The sequence below is a fragment of the Leucopleurus acutus genome (assembly GCF_964270905.1).
Source record: "Leucopleurus acutus genome assembly, chromosome: 6".
Taxonomy (NCBI): domain Eukaryota; kingdom Metazoa; phylum Chordata; class Mammalia; order Artiodactyla; family Delphinidae; genus Leucopleurus; species Leucopleurus acutus.
This window is the reverse complement of record NC_139149.1, coordinates 38,487,658-38,503,485: the sequence shown is the minus strand read 5'-3', so window position 1 is coordinate 38,503,485 and position 15,828 is coordinate 38,487,658. Positions and strand designations below refer to the sequence as shown.

The following is a 15,828-nucleotide window of genomic DNA, read 5'->3' as shown; positions in this document are numbered from 1 at the left end:
CTCTCTTCTTTTTTTAATTTTTTTTAAATTTTTTTTTCCCTTTTTCTCGTTTTCTCGTTTTCCCTTTATCTTGTTTAGTGTGTATGTGTATGATCCTTTGTGTGATTTTGTCTGTTTAGGTTTGTTTTTACCATTTGTCCTAGGGTTCTGACTGTTGGTTTTTGGGGGGGGGGGTTTTTTTCCTTTTTATGAGTGTGTGTGTGTATGTTTGGGTGATTGTGTCTGATTACTTTTACTTTTACCATTTGGTTTCAGATTCTATCTGTTCATTTTTCTGAGGTTTTTTTTGCTTTTCCTTTTTTTTCTTCCTTTTCTTCCAAGCTGTGCGGCTGGCAGGGTCTTGATGCTCCGGCCGGGTGTCAGGTCCGAGCCTCCGAGGTGGGAGAGCCAAGTCCAGGACACTGGGCCACCAGAGACCTCCCAGGCCCACATAATATCAATCGGCAAGAGCTCTCCCAGAGATCTCCATCTCAAAACTAAGACCCAGCTCCACCCAACAGCCAGCAAGCTCCAGTCCTCAACGCCCCATGCCAAACGATTAACAAGACAGGAGCACAAACCCACCCATTAGCAGAGAGGCTGCCTAAAGTCATACTAAGTTCACAGACAACCCAAAACACACTACTGGATGCGGCCCTGCCCACCAGAAAGACAAGATCCAGCCCTACCTACCCGAAGACAGTCACCAGTTCCCTCCACCAGGAAGCCTACACAATCCACTGAACCAACCTCACCCACTGGGGGCAGACACCAAAAACAACAGGAAATATGAACGTGCAGCCTGCGAAGAGGAGACCCCGAACACACTAAGTTAAGCAAAATGAGAAGACAGAGAAATACGCAGCAGATGAAGGAGCAAGGTAAAAACCCACCAGACCAAACAAATGAAGAGGAAATAGGCAGTCTACTGAAAAAGAATTCAGAGTAATGATAGTAAAGATGACACAAAATCTTGGAAACAGAATGGAGAAAATACAAGAAACATTTAATAAGGACCTGGAAGAACTAAAGAGCAAACAAACAGTGATGAACAACACAGTAAATGAAATTAAAAATTCTCTACAAGGAATCCATAGCAAAATAACTGAGGTAGAAGAACAGATAAATGACCTGGAAGATAAAATAGTGGAAATCACTGCCACAGAGCAGAATAAAGAAAAAAGAATGAAAAGAATTGAGGACACTCTCAGACACCTCTGGACACCTCTGGAACAACATCAAACGCACAAACATTTTAATAATAGTGGTCCCAGAAGAAGAAGAGAAAAAGAAAGGGTCTGAGAAAATATTTGAAGAGATTATACTTGAAAACTTCCTTAACATGGGAAAGGAAATAGTCGATCAAGTCCAGGAAGCACAGAGTCCCATACAGATAAATCCAAGGAGAAACACGCCAAGACACATATGAATCAAACTATCAAAAATTAAATACAAATAAAAAATATTAAAAGAAGAAAGGGAAAAGGAACAAATAACATACAATGGAATCTCCATAAAGTTAACAGCTGATCTTTCAGCAGAAACTCTGCAAGCCAGAAGGGAGTGGCAGGGCATATTTAAAGTGATGAAAGGTAAAAACCTATAACCATGATTACTCTCCCCAGCAAGGATCTCATTCAGATCTGATGGAGAAATTAAAACCTTTATAGACAAGCAAGAGTTAAGAGAATTCAACACCACCAAACCAGCTTTACAGCAAATGTTAAAAGAACTTCTCTAGGCAAGAAACACAAGAGAAGGAAAAGACCTACAAAAACAAACCGAAAACAATTAGGAAAATGGTGATAGGAACATACATATTGATAATTACCTTAAATGTAAATGCATTAAATGTTCCAACCAAAAGACATAGACTGGCTGATTGGATACAAAAACAATATCCATATATATGCTGTCTACAAGAGACTCACTGCAGACCTAGGAAAACATACAGACTGAAAGTGAAGGGATGGAAAAAGATATTCCATGTAATGCAAATCAAAAGAAAGCTGGTGTAGCATTTCTTATATCAGACAAAATAGACTTTAAAATAAAGACTATTACAACAGACAAAGAAGGACACTACATAATGATCAAGGGATGAATCCAAGAAGAACATATAACATTTGTAAATATGTATGCACCCAACATAGGAGCACCTCAATACCTAAGGCAAATATTAACAGCCATAAAAGGGGAAACTGACAGTAATACAATAATAGTAGGAGACTTTAACACCCCACTTTCACCAATGGACAAAGTATCCAAAATGAAAATAAAAAAGGAAACACAAGCTTTAAATGACACATTAGATTAGATGGACTTAATTGATATTTATATGACATTCCATCCAAAAACAACAGAATACACATTCTTCTCAAATGCTCATGGATCATTCCCCAAATAGATCATATCTTGGGTCACAAATCAAGCCTGGGTAAAGTTAAGAATATTGAAATCACATCAAGTATCTTTTCTGACCACAACCCTATGAGACTACCTATCAATTACAGGGAAAAAAACTGTTAGAAATACAAACACATGGAGGCTAAACAATACACTACTAAATAACCAAGAGATCACTGAAGAAATCAAAGAGGAAATCAAAAACTACCTAGAAACAAATGACAATGAAAAAACAATGACCCAAAACCTATGGGATGCAGTAAAAACAGTTCTAAGAGGGAAGTTTACAGCAATACAATCTTAGCTCAAGAAACAAGAAACATCTTAAATAAATAACCTAACCTTACCCCTAAAGCAATTAGAGAAAGAAGAACAAAAAAAAAGTTAGCAGAAGGAAAGGAATCATAAAGATCAGATCAGAAATAAATGAAAAGAAATGACCAAAACTATCTCAAAGATCAATAAAACTAAAAGCTGGTTCTTTGAGAAGATAAACAAAACTGATAAACCATTAGCCAGACTCATCAAGAAAAAAAGAGAGAAGACTCAAATCAACAGAATTAGAAATGAAAAAGGAGAAGCAACAACTGATACTGTAGAAATACAAAGGATCATGAGATATTACTAGAAGCAGCTCTATGCCAATAAAATGGACAACCTGGAAGAAATGGACACATTCTTAGAAAAGCACAACCTTCTGAACAGAACCAGGAAGAAATAGAAAATATAAAGAGTCCGATCACAAGCACTGAAATTGAGACTGTCATTAAAAATCTTCCAACAAACAAAAGCCCAGGACCAGATGGCTTCAGAGGCGAATTCTATCAAACATTTAGAGAAGAGCTAACACCTATCCTTCTGAAACTCTTCCAAAATATAGCAGAGGGAGGAATATTCCCAAACTCATTCTACGAGGTCACCATCACCCTGATACCAAAACCACACAAAGATGTCAAAAAGAAAAAAAAACTACAGGTGAATATCACTGATGAACATAGATGCAAAAATCCTGAACAAAATACTAGCAAACAGAATCCAACAGTACATTAAAAGGATCACACACCATGATCAAGTGGGGTTTATCCCACAAATGCAAAGATCTTCAATATACTCAAATCAATCAATGTGATACACCATATTAACAAACTGAAAGATAAAACCATATGATAATCTCAGTAGATGCAGAAAAAGCTTTCAAGAAAATTCAACACCCATTTATGATAAAAAACCCTCCAGAAAGCAGGCATAGAGGGAACCTACCTCAACATAATAAAGGCCATATATGACAAACCCACAGCCAGCATTATTCTCAGTGGTCAAAAACTGAAACCATTTCCCCTAAGATCAGGAACAAGACAAGGTTGCCCACTCGCAGCACTATTATTCAACATAGTTTTGGAAGTTCTAGCCACGGCAACAAGAGAAGAAAAAGAAATAAAAGGAATCCAAATCAGAAAAGAAGTAAAACTGTAACTGTTTGCAGATAACATGATACTATATATAGAAAATCCTAAAGATGCTACCAGAAAACGTCTATGGCTAATCAATGAATTTGGTAAAGTAGCAGGATACAAAATTAATGCACAGAAATCTCTTGCATTTCTATACACTAATGACGAAAAATATGAAAGAGAAATAAAGGAAACATTCCCATTTACCACTGCAACAAGAAGAATAAAATACCTAAGAATAAACCTACTTAGGGAGACAAAGGACCTATATGCCAAAAACTATAAGACCCTGACAAAAAAAATTAAAGATGATACAAACAGATGGAGAGATATATCATGTTCTTGGATTAGAAAAACCAACATTGTGAAAATGACTATACTACCCAGAGCAATCTACTGATTCAATGCAAGCCCTATCAAACTACCAATGGCATTTTTCACAGAACTAGAACAAAAAATTTCACAATTTGCATGGAAACACAGAAGACCCCAAATAGCCAAAGCGATCTTGAGAAAGAAAAATGGAGCTGGAGGAATCAGGCTCCCTGACTTCAGACTATACTACAAAGCTACATTAATCAAGACAGTATGAGGCTGGCAAAAAGAAATATAGATCAATGGAACACAATAGAAAGCCCAGAGATAAACCAGCACACATATGGTCACCTTATCTTTGATAAAGGAGGCAAGAATATATAATGGAGAAAAGACAGCCTCTTCAATAAATGGTGCTGGGAAAACTGGACAGCTACATGTAAAAGAATGAAATTAGAACACTTCCTAACACCATACACAAAAATAAACTCAAAATGGATTAAAGACCTAAATGTAAGGGCAGACACTATAAAACTCTTAGAAGAAAACATAGGCAGAATACTCTATGACATACATCACAGCAAGATCCTTTTTGACCCACCACCTAGAGAAATGGAAATAAAAATAAAAATTAACAAATGGGACCTAATGAAACCTAAAAGCTTTTGCACAGCAAAGGAAACCTAAACAAGACGAAAAGACAGCCCTCAGAATGGCAGAAAATATTTGCAAATGAAGCAACTCACAAAGGATTAATCTCCAAAATATACAAGCAGCTCATGCAGCTCAATATCAAAAACAAAAACAACAACCCAATCCAAAAATGGGCAGAAGATCTAAATAGACATTTCTCCAAAGAAGACATACAGATTGCCAACAAACACATGAAAGCATGCTCAACATCACTAATCATTAGAGAAATGCAAATCAAAACTACAATGAAGTATCCCCTCACACCGGTCAGAATGGCCATCATCAAATAATCTACAAACAATAAATGCCAGAGAGGGTGTGGAGAAAAGGAAACGCTCTTGCAGTGTTGGTGGGAATGTAAGTTGATACAGCCACTATGGAGAACTGTATGGAGGTTCCTTAAAAAACTAAAAATAGAACTACCATATGACCCAGCAATCCCACTACTGGGCATATACCCTGAGAAAACCATAATTCAAAAAGAGACATGTACCACAGTGTTCACTGCAGCACTGTTTACAATAGCCAGGACATGGAAACAACCTACGTGTCCATCGACAGATGAATGGATAAAGAAGATGTGGCACACATATACAATGGAATATTACTCAGCCATAAAAAGAAACGAAATTGAGTTATTTGTAGTGAGGTAGATGGACCTAGAGTCTGTCATACAGAGTGAAGAAGTAAGTCAGAAAGAGAGAAACAAATACCGTATGCTAACACATATATTTGGAATCTAAAAAACAAAAGGAAATGGTTCTGAAGAACCTAGGGGCAGGACAGGAATAAAGATGCAGACATAGAGAGTGAACTTGAGGACACGGGGAAGGGGAAGTTGGGACAAAGTGAGAGAGTAGCACTGACATATATACACTACTAAATGTAAAATAGCTGGTGGGAAGCAGCTGCATAGCACAGGGAGATCAGCTCGGTGCTTTGTGACCACCTGGAGGGGTGGGATAGGGAGCATGGGTGGGAGGCACAAGAGAGAGGGGATATGGGGATATATGTATACACATAGCTGATTCACTTTGTTATACAGCAGAAACTAACATAACATTGTAAAGCAATTATATTCCAATAAAGATGTTAAAAAGAAAAGCTTGAGAGAAAGATAAGGTATAAGCCTAATCAAAGGAAGACTGATTACTTTTTTGACATTCTGTAAAAAGAGCAATAGCATTTTAAGCAGCTAGAAAGCTAGAAAGCTTTCTTTATTTATTCATTTTTAAAATAAACCTGTAATTGGATCATTTGGTTTTAACAACTCCTTTGATTTAGAAAGTCAGATTGGTATTTAGAAATTCATGTCAAAGAGAAATTTATTAAGAATCATGGTTAAAAAAATTCAAAAAGAGTCATGTACCAAAATGTTCATTGCAGCTCTATTTACAATAGCCCGGAGATGGAAACAACCTAAGTGCCCATCATCGGATGAATGGATAAAGAAGATGTGGCACATATATACAATGGAATATTACTCAGCCATAAAAAGAAACAAAATTGAGCTATTTGTAATGAGGTGGATAGACCTAGAGTCTGTCATACAGAGTGAAGTAAGTCAGAAAGAAAAAGACAAATACCGTATGCTAACACATATATATGGAATTTAAGAAGAAAAAAAAATGTCATGAAGAACCTAGGGGTAAGACAGGAATAAAGACACAGACCTACTGGAGAACAGACTTAAGGATATGGGGAGGGGGAAGGGTGAGCTGTGACAGGGAGAGAGAGAGTCATGGACATGTACACACTACCAAACTTAAGGTAGACAGCTAGTGGGAAGCAGCCGCAAAGCACAGGGAGATCAGCTCGGTGCTTTGTGACCGCCTGGAGGGGTGGGATAGGGAGGGTGGAAGGGAGGGAGACGCAAGAGGGAAGAGATATGGGAACATATGTATATGTGTAACTGATTCACTTTGTTATAAAGCAGAAACTAACACACCATTGTAAAGCAATTATACCCCAATAAAGATGTTAAAAAAAAAAAAAAGAATCATGGTTAAAATTTGCAATTGGCCAATATGAGAAAATTCTTCTATTATTTTTCTTTTGCAGAACATTTTTAATATTATTTGACACTAAGATATTGTGACTTGGGATTTGAACCATTTTTTAAAGATAGTAAAAGCTGCCACAAAACAGAAAAATTCTCCCAATATATTATTCCATATAACATTGGGAAACCATAACAACTTCTGAAGAAGCAAAGAATTTACATATTATTCCCTAGAAAAATATCTCTAACTGAACAATAATAGAGAGCAGTATTATTTGAAAATTCATGACATTTTAAAAGACAAATCAAAAAAATGTTAAAAGTATAATCCTTTATAGAGTTTTAAAGCTATATATACATATTCACACGTGTGTACATTTACATGATTTTGAATGGTACTACTATGCTCATAAAAATGCTGTACTCTCTTTCAGGGAGATTTAGATACAAAGTTTTACACTGAATCACTGGGGATTTATGCCAAGGCTAAAACAACATACAAAAGCAAAATTCCAGGAGGAGCTGTTTTTAAGCAAGAGGACTTGAAAGGCAATAAATTGTTTATCTATTAGGAAGTTAAACATATAATTGTCTAATGTGAAGTCAGAAGACTAAAGTTGCTTTTCATTTACCTATACCTATGCATACATTATTAAGGCAGTTGGTATATTAGATCTACTTGGTGGCCCTTCCTGCCAACTCTCTGCCAGATAGAAAGGTAACGACCTGCTTGAACTACAGGCATTCCATCTAAAATAAGGGAAGCAATACATTTTAAAAGTCTAAGACTTTGCAGAGATCATAGAAGAAAAGGACTCCACATTTCATGCCATTGTTCCACCACAGTTGATGTACAGTTTAAAGAACAATCTAATTCAGAGGATCTTTGTGATTCTTTTATTTATCATTGCTTGAGAATTACTAGACTACTCATACATGCTCTGGTCTGATCAGTAATTTGCTGGCTATTCTCTTCTATCATAAATTCTGGGGTGTTCATTTGGTCTTTAATAGCAGTGTGTCAAGAAGTAAGACTCACCTTCCAGCTCCATCAGTATATCCACAGACACTTTGTCTTCAAGCCAAAATGGAGTAAAAAAAGGATGGATTTAGCACCACAATCACCCCCTGTGTTAAAAACAACTAGAAAATCAGACAAAATATAGGAAACAATGGCTTACAGACATTGGAGAAGAGACCTGAGAGCTAGAACACACACAGTGGAACCTCAACATTCACCAGATCACTTCCTGGGGGCAGTTTTAAGGCAACAACACAGAGTCACGCAGTCTTCCTGCATTGAAGAAGCAGAGATCAGAATGCAGGTAAACCAAGAAAGTTAGAATTTGTGGAACATAGCACTACAGAGAAAGTAGCTGCACAAAGAAAGAACTCCAGAGATCTGCTGTGGGATCCACTTGAGACTTTGGCTACTTATCAGTACATGCATGAGAGGAAATGGTCCAAGGCTAGAGAAAGAACCACAAGAAAGGAGGAGTCAGAAAAACCACTGTGAGTCACAGAGGACTAGAAATAGATTGTCTCCCCTCAAGCCAAACTGGAATACACACACACACACACACACACACACACACACACACACACACACATATACACAGAGCATCAAGTAGAATCCTCAGAAGGGTATTGTATGTCAAGACACAATGTAATCAAATTGCTGAAAACTAACGATAAAAAGAAAATATTAAATTTATCCAGTAAAAGCAAGATACACTGACACATTACCTACAGGGCAATAAAGAAAAGAATAACAGCAGACTCTTCATCAGAAACTATGGAAGCCAAATGTATTAGAAGAAAAAAATAAACAAAACACTGTATACCTACAGCTCTTTCCCAAGGGAAAATACCTTTCAAAAACAATGACTAAATACACATTTCTGGATGAACAAAACTAAGAGACTTCATCACCAGTAGAGCAGCACTCCAAAAATATTACAGGAAGTTTCCTAGGCAGCCCTAAAATAACACAAGATAAAAAGTGAAATCTTCACAAAAGATAGAAAAAAGCCAGAAATGATAAATATGTGGAGGAATGTAAAAGATAAATTTCTCACTTTTATACTATCTTCACAATATAATTGACTGTTTAAAGAACAATTGATAACATTATAGTTTGGGATTTACAGCATTTGTGGATGTAAAATATATGACAATGCTAGCACAAAGGATAAAGAGATGGAAGTATACTGTTGTAAGGTTTTTATATTACATGTGAAAAGGTACAATATCATTTGAAGGCAGACTGTGATAAGTTGAATGTACATATTGTCAACCCAAGAGAAACTAATAAAAAACAAAAGAAGGAGGTACAATCCAACAATGTAAATAAAATGTAATCATAAAAAATAGTCAATTAATCTCAATAAAAGGAAGGGCAACAGGAAAAAGGAACAAAGAACAGGTGGGAAAAATAGAAAGCAAACAGCAAGAAGGTAGATTTAAATCCAACCATATGAATAATGACATTAAATATAAACAGTTTAAACATTCCAATTAAAAGCAGAGATTGCCATATCGAACCCCTCCAAAAATGACTGCAAGACTCATTAAATATAAAGGCATAGGTAGCTTAAAAGTAGAAGGATGGAAAAATATATAACATGCTAACACAAATCAAAAGAAAATTTGAGTGGCAATATTAATACGAGACAAAAAAATAGTTCAGAATAAGAAATATTATCATGAATAAAGAAGGACATTCCATAACAATAGAGAGGTTAACTCATCAAGAAGACATACCAGTCCTAAATGTTTACATACCTACTAACAATTTTAAACTACAAAATGTAAATCTGAAAGGAGACAAGCAAATCTTATACTTGGAGACTGACACCTCTCTTTCAGAAATTAATAGAATAAGGATTCAGAAAGTCTGAAGGACACAGAAAATTTGAACAAGGCTATCAACTAACTTGACCTAAATAACATTTATAAAACACTATAGTCAACAACAGCAGAATGCACAAACTTTCCAAGCACACACTGCTGCATATTCACCAAATCAGATCATATTCAGGACCATAAAATGTCTCAATAAATTTAGGAGAACTGAAAACAGTTAAAGTATGTTCTATGTCTACCAAAGAGTTAAACTAGAAATCATCAGGAGATATAGTATGAGAAATCCCCAAGTATTTGAAAATTAAACAACACACTTCTAAATAACTCATGAATAAAGAAGAAATAAGGAAAAATAGAAAAAATTTTAACTGAATAAAAATAAAAACATATCAAAGTTTAAGGAATGCAGCTGAAGCAGGGTTTAGAGGGGAAATTATAGCAAATGCTTATATTAGAAAACAAGAAAGTTCTCAAATCAATTATCTAAGCTTCTACCATAAGAAACTAGAAAAAGAATGAAAAACTAAACCCAAAGTAAGCAGGGGAAAGAAAATAATAAAGAGCAGAAATCAGTGGTATTGAAAACAGAAAACCTGTACAAAAACAATGAAACCAAAAACTATTACTAGGAGAAAAGTCAACGAAATTGATAAACCTCTAGTCAGACTAACGAGGAAAAGAAAAAAGACACTAAATACCAATACTTGGAATGAAAAAGGGACATATATTCTCTAAGATATTAAAATGAAGATGCCTGCCCCTGAAAGTTTATAATCTAATTGGTAGGACAAGTTCTAAGTACATAAAACAAAGAACAATCTTATATCAGTAACAATAATAAACAATACCAATCAATCACTTATTATATGCCAGGAAAAGTTCTAAGTACTTTATATATATTAAATCATTTAATCATCACAACCGTAACAGGTAGACACCAGTATTAACCCTACACTACAGATATGAACCTTAGGCACTTGCCCAACATAGATATGATGAAGAGAGATGAGATAATTTAGTACTTTAGAATAAGGAGGAGAAATCAGGATTGTGCTGGCCTTGGAAATTTCTCATGGAGGAGATAAGGCTTGAACTAGCTCTTGTAAGGTCTACACTGATGATTACTAAGTTTTTCACAATAGATGTCACAATCTAATATTATCAGAGATCTACTACTTCAGCAGAGTAGTTTAAATCAATTTTTCAGCTCTTTCAACAAACATTTATTGAACACCTACTATGTTTCAGGCTTTGGGATCACAGAGACGGATAAAAGATGGATATCTATTGGGTATGTATATTCAATACATACCATACTGCTAGATGGCACTGGGGTGCAGTCCTCACCTTCAAAAAGCTTGTAATCTAGTTAGCTGTGTGTGTGTGTGTGTGTGTGTGTGTGTGTGTGTGTGTGTGTGCACATGTGCATGTGTAAACCAATCAGAAAACAACTGAGCCTAGGTTATAATCATGAGCTAACCTTAGTAATATTATATGAGTTCAGGAAAGCAGATTAGTATGAATTACCCAGAAATAACTTCTTAAAGGAGATGCCTTGGAGCTGAATACTGAAAAGGAGGGAGAAGGGGCATACCAGCAGGTATTAACAGGATGACAAAGACTCAGGTAGGAATAAGTATAGTTTGCTTAGCTAACCATAGGTAATGCTAGAAGACAGCTGAAGACAAAACTGACCATGTAAAGGGGGCAAGAGGGATACAAATTGGTGCATGAAAATTAACTTAAATCCCAAATTTTCGTTGAGAATATAGGCTTTGTAAATTTCATCCCCAAATCCTAACTAAACCCTTCTGTTTTACTTAGGCAGGAGAAAGGGCATAAATACAGGAGGAAATTCCCAAAACAATGGATAAAAAGGTTTCAATGATCATTTGATATGCATGTAATTTCCTTGGAACTCAGAAATATCAATAAAAATTAAAATAGAGAAAAGCTTACCTGATCTAAGCTTTTATAGATTTTTTTAAAGACAAAAGCTTCTTTAAGCAATTAACAAACATGCATCACTGATGCCACCAACATCATCAAACCGTAAAGAAAACGGGAACCTTATGCCAAAGCGTAAGCTAATCATTGATACTCCCGTGGGCTGGTGAAGAGCCTACTCTACTCAAATGACAGGGCACTGGGCTTTCAGCATGTCCAGGAGATATTCCCATTGCAATTTGTCAGCAGATTAGCAAATGTTCTTAGTGACAGGAACACACAGCCCAGGAACCCTCATTGGTGGCTCAAATCACCTCAGTGCAATGTCGCTCTCCTCTCCTGTTAATACCTCTCCAATTAAACAGCTTTGTCATCTCTGTATCTAAATTTAGACATAGGTATCAAGTTTGGATGCCCGATGAGACTAAGTACTTTGCAGAAGTGTGAAGTAACCAGTCTTAAAATGGAAGAAAATAAAAGGAAGGAAAACACTAGAGGTGGATCCGACCCGATCCCTGCCCCATTTAAGTTTCATAAGATCACAGCTGAAGGAACATTCTACCGTAAATTGAAGGGCTCTGTATTAACAGCAGGAAACCAAAGCTCATCTCACAGCTCTTCCTCCGCTAATTCAGCATCCCACCACAAATTCGAAAATCCTCACGTTGCCATGTATTGCCATCTAGTGTCCATAGGCTAATGTTAACATTAGCTGAGCCAAAAGGTGCCATTTTTCTGCAGTTACCCTCCAAGGGCTTCCTGTTAGACTTGGCAGTTCAGTACCTCAGGATTCCTAGGGTTATTCCTCATTCTACTTCAGGGCATACCCATGAAAGTGTAATTTTGGATTTATTTTATTTTGTTAACCCCCATTTTGTGTATTATCCTCAAGTACTTTGAAATTGCAAATTGTTCCCCAGGATAACTCTTTCTCAACACTTAGCATATACCTCACTCCCACCATTCCTTCTCCTTACTCTTGTCCGTTATTGGGATGTGGACTCTCTATGTATAGTCTATACACTTTAATAGCATAATTTCCTGCATGAAATATAATTGGGAAGAGAGGGCTGTGCCAGAAATGCATCAGAATTTTTTATACACCAACATTTGAGTGGCTTTCATTTTGGAGATTCACGCTTTCCCTCCTTCTAGTCCCACAACCACACAGTGGGAGAGAGAAAGACATGTTAATGAATAATCAAAAATCAAAAGAATAACAGACTATAACAGAAATGAAAAATAATTCCAAGGATTAATTAAGTGGCCCTATTTCCCTCCAAGCAGTCTTTAGTGTATAAGTCCAAGCAAGCCATTTCCAGACAGGAAGTATAAACATTTTTGAAGATGTGAGCTTTCAGTTAGCAATAACTCTCCAAAAGCATTTTTAGACCTACATTTTTTGAGCCAGACTTTTTCCATACAAGGTAGAATAGAAGATTTGATCAATTAGATGACCTTCGGGTACAGAAATAGAAACATGGAACAGCTTCCTTAGTTTGCCTTTGAGTTAGATTTGCCAGATTGCCATGCAATATCTAACCCATACTTACACTAAAAAATTATGCATTGTTTATCTGAAACTCAAATGTAACTGAGTATCCTACATTTTATCAGTCAAACTTACATGTGGAACAAAAGATGTAGTTGGGGAAAATAACCAGGCTCTTAGCAGAACCAGAGTCATTTTTATGGAAAGGGTACTTTGGTGAGGTTTCAAAGACCAATATCAAAGCAAAGGTCCAACACTATAAGCATTCAAATAATACTTTGCATTTATTTAACACTTCAAAATTATTTCACATTTATTATCTGGGTCCTCCTCATGATACCCCTTATGTGGACCTTTTTTATGCCTGTTTCAAGGCTCACAGACGCTAAGAAATTGTCGTGGTGATCCACATGGAGCTTTACAGAAAAGCCAGAACTTGAATCCAAGTCCCCCAGCATGTTGCAGTGTCTACAGATAAAGACAATGTTTACAGGGACAGCACACAAGGCTTCAATCCCTGAGCTGCAGATGAAAATTAAATATCTGGCAAACCCAGTATAAAACTAACATTGTGATATAAGGCCAGGAAAAGATATTCTAAGAGTCATTGAGTGCCTTGTATACTTTGACTGTGGAATCCAGTTTGGTTTTTTAAACCACAAAACATTCACTTTATTTCCCCAAGTACACTGAGACATTATTCCTTAGAATAGGTTTATTTACATGTACCCCAAATTTCTAAATCTCCAATCACTCTTTGTAAGCTGTTCGTATGTCCTAAAGATCTTTAATAAAATCACAGGAAAATCCAACTCTGTTTAAATTAGAGTTCATTTTCCCTAGATCTTTACATTGCAAATTTAGAGAATGTTCTTGTAATAATTCTTTTGGCTGCTAACGATGTCATTTTCAAATTGTACAGTAGTGACATCTACTGTTCATAGTGTATATTGCACTCCTCCCCAGGACAGTTTTTATCTTTTACTTGGGGTCCTCGAACTCTAGTGTTCATAAAAATTCCCTGAAGGGTTTCTTAAAATGCAGCTTCCTTAGCCCGTTACATATTCTTTTTTTTTTTTTTTTTTTTGGCTGTGTTGGGTCTTCGTTTCTGTGCGAGCGCTTTCTACAGTTGCGGCGAGCAGGGGCCACTCTTCATTGCGGTGCGCAGGCCTCTCAGTGTCGTGGCCTCTCTTGTTGCGGAGCACAGGCTCCAGACATACAGGCTCAGTAGTTGTGGCTCACGGGCCCAGTTGCTCCGTGGCATGTGGGATCTTCCCAGACCAGGCCTCGAACCCGTGTCCCCTGCATTGGCAGGCAGATTCTCAACCACTGCACCACCAGGGAAGCACCCCTTACATATTCTGATTCTATATATATGGGGCGATTTGCATTATGCAAGGCCCAATGCTACCATCTCTCTTCCACTTCCTAGTCAATCTCATTCAAGAGAATTTAATTGTACATATGAATCACTATGGATTTTTTTAAAATACAGATTCTGGGGCAGTAGTTTTGGATTGGAGCCAGAGATTTTGCATTTTTAACATGCTCCCAGGTAGCTTTATACCCTCCTTTCAAGTCTAAGTATTTCCACTTCCTTATGGAGCCAGATCACCACAGCCTGAATCCTAAGTTTACCAAATGTGACTTATAGATGCTTCTCACTCAGTGGTTAATCAGTTTTTGCTTAAATCTTCTCCTCATCCTTGTTCTCTGCTCTGTCTACATGCTTTGAGTTCTAAAATACAGGCATAATCATGGGCTTCCCTGGTGGCACACTGGTTGAGAATCTGCCTGCCAATGCAGGAGACACGGGTTACAAGCCCTGGTCTGGGAAGATCCCACATGCTGCGGAGCAATTAGGTCCATGAGCCATGGCCGCTGAGCCTGCGCATCTGGAGCCTGTGCTCTGCAACAAGAGAGGCCACGATAGTAAGAGGCCCGTGCACTGCGATGAAGAGTGGCCCCCGCTTGCCACAACTAGAGAAAGTCCTCGCACAGAAACGAAGACCCAGCACAGCCAAAAATAAATATAAATAAATAAAAAAATTTTTTTAAAAAAAGAAGGGCCCCTTGGACTAAGCAATGAAATGTCCCCTACACCCTTACCCCTTAAAAAAAAATTAAAAAATAAATAAATAAAATAAAATACATGCATAATCACCTCAAGGTAAAGAAGCTCAAAACAAAGCAGGCCAACATCCTGAGGGGAGTCCCACCTAAACCCATGCCTGTTCCTTTCTAGATCAAACAATGTCCCAGTACCAAAGAGATAGGAAGGTCGTGGCAGTATTATCACCTCTGATAAGCCTTGTGCATATATAAGGGAACCAAAGCTCCTTACCACATTACCACTTCCCTATGAGAATGGAGTTCAGAGGAGTTCAGTGATGATGACAATAATGCAGCTGATGAGGAGGAAGGCGATATCAGCTAACATTTATTGCATACTTGCCGAGTGCCACGCACTGCGTTAAATTCTTTACATGGATTACCTTCATATATCTGTGAGGGAGGCAATATCATTGTCTTCATCGTAACAACAAGGAGAAAGACAGAAAGAAGAGCAGATAGGCAACTGCTATATCTAATATCACAATTACAGTCCCGTGACACACTGTATGAATCACATTCAAACTAAAAACCAAAATATTAAATCACAGGCTCCTCCTCCTCCA

The 15,828-nt window shown here is 37.0% G+C and overlaps 1 long non-coding RNA gene across 1 annotated transcript in view; it reads right to left on the bottom strand.

The window, feature by feature from the left end:
• LOC309962776 overlaps positions 1–15,828 on the bottom strand; it is a 238,609-nt gene that overhangs the window by 221,799 nt on the left and 982 nt on the right. The gene's annotated exons all lie outside the window — the stretch shown is intronic.